Raw genomic sequence first — 9839 nt, 5'->3', positions numbered from 1 at the left:
ACACCTGTCGGGTGGAGCACGCCAGCCTCCTAGACCCCACCAGCATCCAGTGGGGTGAGAAACATGAGCAGTGAAGTTGCACATCACGTGTCCTGGCCATTCTTCCTCAGCCCACAGAGATAGGCCCTGGCCCAAGGGCGCATCCCTGCGACGAGGATGCTCTGAGTGGGGGAGGGGGGTGGAGAGGCTGGTTCCTGGCCTGCCCCCTCTGAGTCGAGGCCCCTTCTCTTTCTGCAGAGCCGCAGTCGGAGGCCACCCGGAGCAAGATGTGGATGGGGGTCATGGGGCACGCTGGGCCTGGGGGTCACTGGGCCTGGTCTTTGTGGTGCCCGGAATGGCTATGTACCTGAAGAAGAAGAAAGGTGATGGTGGCTGGGGGGGGAGAGTATGTGCTACTGGGGCAGGAGGCAGACCTGGTGGGGATTCCCCTCCTCCTCTCTCTAGTTGGAGTCCTCTGTTCCTATCCCTCCCTGTGGCTCAGGCTGGAGTGGTGACCAGAACTGGTCCGGGCTTGGAAGAAAATGTAGCAGGGCTGATAGTCTTTCCTGGCACCAAACGGACCCCCTGCCTGACCTCCCATTTCCTGACTAGCTGCCCCCCCCATTTCCCTGATGTCTCTTCCTGTCCATGAAATGACATTCCTGGTGCACTTGGGAGACTGCTGTGCTCCCTCCCAGAAGTTGAGGCAAGATGAGGGACAGCTTGCTGCTGATTTCCCCCTTGCAACACCAAGCATCTTTCTGTGCTCTTTGCCTGAGATTCTATCCTGGGTAGTGTTTCTCAACATTTGTCCGCCATATCACTTCACATGGTCCACCTATTCAAAGTACCACCTGGCGATGACATTATCTCCAGTTCCTCCTGTATTGGGAGACCAGATGTGACATGACAAACACCTGTAAGAGGCTCAAGGTGGACGGGAAGGCCTTTTTGAGAGCAGAAAAGCAGGCTTTGGAGCTCTGCCCATTGAGCTGAACCACCTACCGCCATTTCTTGTGTCAAGGTCCTAGTCTTGCTGCTGGGTGGCAGGTGTGCAAGGATCCCGTGAGTGCCACCAGACACCACCTCAAGTACCACTTGAGAAACACTAGTCCAGGACCTTCTCCAGTCCCAAGGCTGGTGAGTCTTGAGGTGCAGTGCAGACGCGTGTGGCCTCTGGGAACCAAGTGCCTCGGGAACTAAGTGCCAGGTAAGGCACGAGAGTTTAGCATCTGGGCGAGGAGAAGGCAAGGAGACCTCTGAGTTTTGGAGAAGGAGAGGAGGAGGAGAAGGAGCAGGAGGAGGAGGTAAGTGTACTCATTCTAACGCTTTGTCTTTCTAACTCCCTGTCTTTTAACCTTACCTTTGGTTGGCAACCTTCAGTCTCGAAAGACTATGGTATAAGCCTACAGCACCTGGTATTCCCAGGCGGTCTCCCATCCAAGTACTAACCAGGCCTGACCCTGCTTAGCTTCCAAGATCAGACAAGATCAGACATGTGCAGGGTAACAGTTGAAGGCAACCTTAAATCAAAATTGAAAGTTAGCACCTAAGGGAGGTACATAGGTCTACTCGTGAGTAAGAGCAGAGTCCTACTTGTGAGTAAGAGCAGAGTCCTACTCATGAGTAGGAGCCCAAGGGTCAGGCATTTAAATCAAAGTTGAAAGCTAGCTGCACCTAAGGTAGCACCTAATCGAAGGAAGGGAGGAGGATAAAGTGGAAAGCAGGTTTTTCTACTTGTTAAAATTAACCTATACTTAACCCAGGTTAAATTTAATCTAAGTTAGAACATAACCTAAACAGGTCAGTAAATTGGGACACAGTATCTAGAGAGCAATAAATAATTAAACAAACCCAAATAAAAACTAGCTTGAGGTTACAAAAACAGTCCAGCCTAAGAGAACAGAACTAGGAGGGAAAGAACCTAGGAAGGGCCAATTCCCAACCTATTAAGAGCCCAATTAGGCTAATCCAAGCAGTCCATTCAGGAGCCTGCAGAGTAGGTCACGCCAATTAGCAGCCATTTGCCTTCCTGAGCTTTTGTAAACTCACCTGGGAAGCCCAGCCCCCTTTCAATCAGGAAGGAAGGAGGGGGGAGGAGCCATCCAGGAGTATAAAGCTAGGCGGGCCATCGCATGAGGCTCTCTGCAGATGCGTGTGGCCTCTGGAACTAAGTGCCAGGTAAGGCACGTGAGTTTAGCATCTGGGCGAGTTCAGCAGCAGGGCGAGGAGGCCAGGGCCCCATACACTGCCCTTCCTCTTCCCTTGAGAAAAGGGCTGCTATCCAGTGTATGGTTTTTAAAAGGACCCCTAAATAAAACAACAACAACAACAACAACAACAACAAAGCTATGCAGTCAGACAGCCAGCAGCAGGGTGGGGGCTATCCAGTGTTCTGCATCGAGTGCCACATGTATGATTATATGCCTCTGGGGCATAAGTCATGGGTGTGTCCTCGGTGCAAGGAGCTCCAGGGTCTCAGGGAACGCGTCCGCTCCCTTGAAGCCTTGGTGGCCGACCTGGAGAAGCGCAGGCAGCCAGAGGAGGACCGTGGGGAGACTTCTGGGGACGATCAGGCTTCATCCCAACCTCAGGCGTGCAGCTCCTCGGCTGCCCGGGTGGGAAGTCTCGGGACTGGAGGACGTCATCCTGGAGAGGAGGGAAACAATCCCCTAGGGGGGATCCCTTCTCCAGGGGATGGGCCCATATCTGAGCGCACTCGGGATACTCCTCGGCGGGAGGGGGAGGCTTCTTATAGTGGGGGATTCGATTATTAGAAACATAGAGAGGGGGGTTTGCGACAGATGTGAGGACCGCATGGTGACTTGCCTGCCTGGTGCGAAGGTTGCGGACATCACTTCTCATCTAGACAGGCTAGTAGACAGTGCTGGGGGAGAGGTAGTGGCTGTGGTGCATGTCGGCACCAACGACGTGGGCAAGTGTAGCTGGGAGGTCCTGGAGGCCAAATTTAGGCTTTTAGGCAGGAAGCTGAAAGCCAGGACCTCAAAGGTAGCGTTCTCTGAAGTGCTACCTGTTCCATGCGCAGGGCCAGCTAGGCAGGCGGAGATCAGGGGTCTCAATGCGTGGATGAGACGGTGGTGTAGGAAGGAGGGGATTAGATTCATTAGGCACTGGGGAACATTTTGGGACAAGCGGGGCCTGTACAAGAGGGACAGGCTCCATTTGAACCAGAATGGAACCAGACTGCTGGCGCATAACATTAAAAAGGTGGCAGAGCAGCTTTTAAACTGATCCCTGGGGGAAGGCCGACAGGAGCCGAGGGGCATCCAGTTCGGGACTCCTCATCCCTATGGGATGAGGATGGGGAGGTTAGAGAACAACAAGACAAAGGCAGGGTAGGAGAAGAAATTGGGAAAGGTAGGGTGATGGGATGTGATAGACGGTTTGGCACAATGAGAGGATGCGGGGACAAAGGAGCAAATAAGCAGCCCATCCTGGGGCATTCCGTGTATAAATGCTTTTATGCGAATGCCCGAAGTCTACGAGCAAAGGTGGGAGAACTGGAATGTCTGGTGACAAGGGAAAATATTGACATAGTGGGCATAACGGAAACCTGGTGGAATGCGGAGAATCAGTGGGATACCGCAATCCCAGGCTATAAACTCTACAGGAGGGACAGGCAGGGGCATATTGGAGGTGGGGTGGCCCTTTATGTTAAGGAAGGGATAGAATCCAGCAAAGTAGAGATTGAAGGTGGGTCCGACTCCACCGTAGAATCTCTGTGGGTTAAATTACCAGGCTTGTGCAGCGATGTAATACTGGGGGCGTGCTATCGTCCTCCAGACCAGAAATCTGATGTGGACCTTGAAATGAGGAAACAGATCAGGGAGGTGACAAGGAGGGACAGGGTTGTAATCATGGGGGACTTCAATTATCCTCATATTGACTGGTTCAATTTGTGTTCTGGTCATGATAAGGAAACCGGATTTCTTGACGTGCTAAATGACTGTGGCTTAGATCAGCTAGTCACGGAGCCCACCAGAGGACAGGTGACTCTGGATTTAATATTGTGCGGTACGCAGGACCTGGTTAGAGATGTAAACGTTACTGAGCCATTGGGGAACAGTGATCATGCTGCGATCCGTTTTGACGTGCACGTTGGGGGAAGAATACCAGGCAAATCTCTAACAAAAACCCTTGACTTCCGACGGGCGGACTTCCCTCAAATGAGGAGGCTGGTTAGAAGGAGGCTAAAAGGGAGGGTAAAAAGAGTCCAATCTCTCCATAGTGCATGGAGGCTGCTTAATAATAATAATAATATAATATACAGTATTTATATACCGCCTTTCTTGGTCTTTTATTCAAGACTTTATTCAAGGCGGTTTACACAGGCAGGCTTATTAAATCCACGCAGGGATTTTTACAAATTGAAAGAAGGTTCTCTCTTTCAAGAACCACCACATTCAAGGTGTTACGCTCCGATCTGGTTTGACATTCTGGCCTCCATCCTCCCACGCTCCGAGCAGATGGAACAGCTCAGCTGCAGCTTGCCAGCTGCTTCAAGGTCGCACGGTGCCGGTGGCCTCGAACTGGCGACCTTGTGGATGTTAATCTTCAGGCAAATGGAGGCTCTACCCTCTAGACCAGACCTCCTGCCCCCTTTTTGCTTAAAACAAAAGTAATAGAGGCCCAGCAGAGGTGTATACCGCAAAGAAAGAAGGGTTCCACTAAATCCAGGAGGGTGCCCGCATGGCTAACCAGCCAAGTTAGAGAGGCTGTGAAGGGCAAGGAAGCTTCCTTCCGTAAATGGAAGTCTTGCCCTCATGAGGAGAATAAAAAGGAACATAAACTGTGGCAAAAGAAATGTAAGAAGGTGATATGGGAGGCCAAGAGAGACTATGAGGAACACATGGCCAGCAACATTAAGGGGAATAATAAAAGCTTCTTCAAATATGTTAGAAGCAGGAAACCCGCCAGAGAAGCGGTTGGCCCTCTGGATGGTGAGGGAGGGAAAGGGGAGATAAAAGGAGACTTAGAGATGGCAGAGAAATTAAATGAGTTCTTTGCATCTGTCTTCACGGCAGAAGACCTTGGGCAGATACCGCTGCCCGAACGGCCCCTCCTAACCGAGGAGTTAAGTCAGATAGAGGTTAAAAGAGAAGATGTTTCAGACCTCATTGATAAATTAAAGATCAATAAGTCACCGGGCCCTGATGGCATCCACCCAAGGGTTATTAAGGAATTGAAGAATGAAGTTGCAGATCTCTTGACTAAGGTATGCAACTTGTCCCTCAAAACGGCCACTGTGCCAGAAGATTGGAGGATAGCAAATGTCACGCCTATTTTTAAAAAGGGAAAGAGGGGGGACCTGGGAAACTATTGGACGATCAGCCTAACATCCATACTGGGTAAGATGGTGGAATGCCTCATCAAAGATAGGATCTCAAAACACATAGACGAACAGGCCTTGCTGAGGGAGAGTCAGCATGGCTTCTGTAAGGGTAAGTCTTGCCTCACGAACCTTATAGAATTCTTTGAAAAGGTCAACAGGCATGTGGATGCGGAAGAACCCGTGAACATTATATATCTGGACTTTCAGAAGGCGTTTGACACGGTCCCTCACCAAAGGCTACTGAAAAAACTCCACAATCAGGGAATTAGAGGACAGGTCCTCTCGTGGATTGAGAACTGGTTGGAGGCCAGGAAGCAGAGAGTGGGTGTCAATGGGCAATTTTCACAATGGAGAGAGGTGAAAAGCGGTGTGCCCCAAGGATCTGTCCTGGGACCGGTGCTTTTCAACCTCTTAATAAATGACCTGGAGACAGGGTTGAGCAGTGAAGTGGCTAAGTTTGCAGAAGACACCAAACTTTTCCAAGTGGTAAAGACCAGAAGTGATTGTGAGGAGCTCCAGAAGGATCTCTCCAGACTGGCAGAATGGGCAGCAAAATGGCAGATGCGCTTCAATGTCAGTAAGTGTAAAGTCATGCACATTGGGGCAAAAAATCAAAACTTTAGATATAGGCTGATGGGTTCTGAGCTGTCTGTGACAGATCAGGAGAGAGATCTTGGGGTGGTGGTGGACAGGTCGATGAAAGTGTCAACCCAATGTGCGGCAGCAGTGAAGAAGGCCAATTCTATGCTTGGGATCATTAGGAAGGGTATTGAGAACAAAACGGCTAGTATTATAATGCCGTTGTACAAATCTATGGTAAGGCCACACCTGGAGTATTGCGTCCAGTTCTGGTCGCCGCATCTCAAAAAAGACATAGTGGAAATGGAAAAGGTGCAAAAGAGAGCGACTAAGATGATTACGGGGCTGGGGCACCTTCCTTATGAGGAAAGGCTATGGCATTTGGGCCTCTTCGGCCTAGAAAAGAGACGCTTGAGGGGGGACATGATTGAGACATACAAAATTATGCAGGGAATGGACAGAGTGGATAGGGAGATGCTCTTTACACTCTCACATAATACCAGAACCAGGGGACATCCACTAAAATTGAGTGTTGGGCGGGTTAGGACAGACAAAAGAAAATATTTCTTTACTCAGCGTGTGGTCGGTCTGTGGAACTCCTTGCCACAGGATGTGGTGCTGGCGTCTAGCCTAGACGCCTTTAAAAGGGGATTGGACAAGTTTCTGGAGGAAAAATCCATTATGGGGTACAAGCCATGATGTGTATGCGCAACCTCCTGATTTTAGGAATGGGTTAAGTCAGAATGCCAGATGTAGGGGAGGGCACCAGGATGAGGTCTCTTGTTATCTGGTGTGCTCCCTGGGGCATTTGGTGGGCCGCTTTGAGATACAGGAAGCTGGACTAGATGGGCCTATGGCCTGGTCCAGTGGGGCTGTTCTTATGTTCTTATGTTCTTATATGCAGTCATTGTATCTGCAACATGTGTACTTTTTGTCCAAACTTCATTGACAGCTGAGTTTGAACACCTGGTGTGCAGGTGGTAGAAGGATATCTACAGTATTTTAAAAGGCTCACTGAGATGCCATCAGCACAGGGACAGTATTCGAAACTACCACAAGGTTTCCAAACTGCCTTGAGAATTGGAAGTGATGTTTTCACCTCTGCAGGTCATACTGAAGCCTGCAGAGGCAGCAGGTGGACACGCACTGCCTCTCTGGGCTTCAGAAAGCCATCTTTCTTTCTTTCTTTCTTTCTTTCTTTCTTTCTTTCTTTCTTTCTTTCTTTCTTTCTTTCTTTCTTTCTTTCTTTCTTTCTTTCGCTCAGGTCCCATTTGGAGGGCTCAAGGGGTGAACATAATGGATTAGATTATCCACGATATTCAGCATCAGCTTGGTTCTGAGAACGGACCCCCCTCGGATACCAAGGCCCCCCTGTATTTATTCCTCATATTTACTCCCCTCCCCAGAATGAATGCACTGTGATTTCAGGACTGAAGCTTCCTGTGGAGCAAACAATGTGTGTCTGTTTGATTTTAGACACAACAATCTCAGTTATGGTATTTTGATCTATTAGCTGGGGGGGGGGAGCAGGTCCGGGCTGACCTTGGGGGCTCCTAATTCAGTTGATCCCTTTTCTCTCTTTTTCAGGGACTGCCCCTGCAGGTAACCTTTTTCTCTCCTCCCCCTGCAGGTAACCTTTTTCTCTCCTCTCCCTGTTCCACCCCCTTCCACTTCCCACTTCTGGTCCCTTGTGGAGTTTTCTCTCCCTGGCCGCAGGAGGAGCTGCTGCTTTCCCTACCTCTGCTTTAAGGAAGAGAAGCAGTCCTGGGGGGGCTTCTGGCTGTCCCCACCACTTACCCTCCTGGTGCTCTTTGCACCATCTCCAAGTGTCACCCCTAAGCTGGGACAGCAGGAACCTTTGACCTTCTCTGCTTTCCCTCATCAAGGTTTTTTCTCCCTCTGCAGCTCTCATCAGTTAAACTGACTCGGCTTCATTGGGGTCCCGTCTGGGAATCATTTTTGTCTCGCTAGTGATTCATCTTTGAATATTTGAAGAGAACTATTCTCTTCTCCAGGCTGAACATACCAAGTCCTCTCAGTCTTTCCCTGTGGGGCTTGTCCTCCAGTCCTCTGATCATCCTTGCCGCCCTCCTCTGAACTTGCTCCAGTTTGGCTGCATCTCTCTTAAAGGGAGGTGCTCAGAATTGGACACAGGACTCCAGGTGAGTATACCTGGCTACTCCTCCCAGCTTGGTGTCATCTGCAGATTTGATGAGGCCCCCTTGTATCCCTTCATCCAAGTAATTGATGTTAAAGAGAACTGGGCCCAAGACAAAGCCCACTCAAGACCGTCTTCCAGGTTGCCAAGGAGCCATTGCCGGACTCCCTTTGTGTATGGCCTACACACTCATTGTCAGGGTTGGGAACTTGAGTCAGTGATTCGGACTCGAGTCGCAAAAATGTGTGATTTATCTGACTCAGTAACTCATGAGTCACATGCGTGGAAGACTGAAAAAGGCATGAGTCAGGGCCCCCCTGCCTTGGCACTCATCCATGCAATGGCGTAGCTGGAGGGGGGCAGAGCACTCAGGCTGGCAGCGAGGTGGGCAAGCGGCCCCTACCTTTGGAGCCATTCCCAGTGGGAGGAGCAAAGTGGAGCCTTCCCTTGCTCGCCTCGCTGCCACCGAGTGCCCCACTCCCTCCAGCTACACCACAGCATCCACGCCTGCTGACTCAAGTCTGCCTGTATCTAGGGGTGCTTGCAGACTGTTTTTGAAGTTTGAAAAACCTTATGGGGCCAGCATTCCAATCAGGCGCGCAGCAGGGAGTTCCAGCCATGAGGCAGGGAAGGGTTGATGCTTCCTTTCCCAGCCACGTTGGGGGGGGGAGAGGCAGGAGCAGGCTTTTTGCAGTCTCTGATAGGAAGGAAGAAACCGCTTATCACTGGAAAAAAGATGGGTGATCTCATGTTGTATTTGGCTGAGGGAGGGCAGGAAGAGGAGCCAAGGACATTCTTGCCTTATGATTGGCTGCAGAAGCCCAGGGAGGAGGAGAAAGGCAACAAGGACTGAGGTATGACAAGGGACGCCAAGGGAGGGGGAACAAAGCAACAGCAGTCAAGGCAGAAGATGGGTGGCTACATCACAAATGCAAGTGTCGGTCCAGAGGGAAGGGAAGGGATTGGGTGAAGGTGTGCCACACTCCACAGGAGAAACAACCTGATTTCAAAGAGCTGCATGATCTCGGCTTTGCTCAGCAGTCTCTATCCTTTGAGCCCTGTCTCTTCGCCCCCCCTCCCCACACCCCACCCCTCCCCTGCTGCTTTCCCCACTGTTTTGCCTGCCTGCACCCGCTCCTGTCTCTTGCACCCGGCTCAAGGAAAGGCAATGCACTGGGGGCACTGCAGGGGAAAGCAAAGAGAGGATCTGGCACCCCCAGCACCTCCTCCTTCTTCCCCCACCCACGTGCAGCCTTACAGCTCATTGATGGCAACGTGTGTTCGAAGACGCCCTCAACCAGGGCTTGCCTCGGCCATTGCTCTGTGTTGGGTTTTGGCCAGGAAAAAGCAGAGGAGATGAAACAGAAAGTGAAGGACCTGCAGTTCAGAAACAGAATCCACCTCTATCAGCTGACACTTGAGACGTGCCTGGGAAACAGAACTGATTTTATTTGACCCCAGCAAGGGGAAGGCGCAGAAAAAGCCTCTCCTGGCTGACAAATGAGACAGTGGGATGTTTCGACCTTCCCACCCACTGCCTGCCTCATCCGTTCTTCCACAGCATTCCAGCTTGTAGACTTGGGTGTAGCCACAGCAGGTGGAGATGCACCCCTCGGGCCGCATCAGATGGGGTGGTGGGACAGAGCAGAAGCAGTTTGGTTGCCTGTGTCTAAAAAAAGACACTTTCCTCTCCAGTCTCTGTTGTGTCCCTGCCGTCCTGTTCACTCGCATTGCAGGATCGAGCAGGGCCTCCCCATGGGTCTTCTTTCT

The 9839-nt window shown here is 51.0% G+C and overlaps 1 pseudogene; it reads right to left on the bottom strand.

The window, feature by feature from the left end:
• Positions 1-1382: 1382 nt before the first annotated feature.
• On the bottom strand, positions 1383-1499 carry LOC136642497 (5S ribosomal RNA; annotated as a pseudogene).
• Between the last annotated feature and the right edge of the window lie 8340 nt (positions 1500-9839).

Source organism: Tiliqua scincoides, chromosome 2 (assembly GCF_035046505.1).
Source record: "Tiliqua scincoides isolate rTilSci1 chromosome 2, rTilSci1.hap2, whole genome shotgun sequence".
NCBI classification, from domain to species: Eukaryota; Metazoa; Chordata; class Lepidosauria; order Squamata; family Scincidae; genus Tiliqua; species Tiliqua scincoides.
The sequence above is the reverse complement of the archived record's forward strand: the minus strand, read 5'-3'. Positions and strand labels throughout refer to the sequence as shown.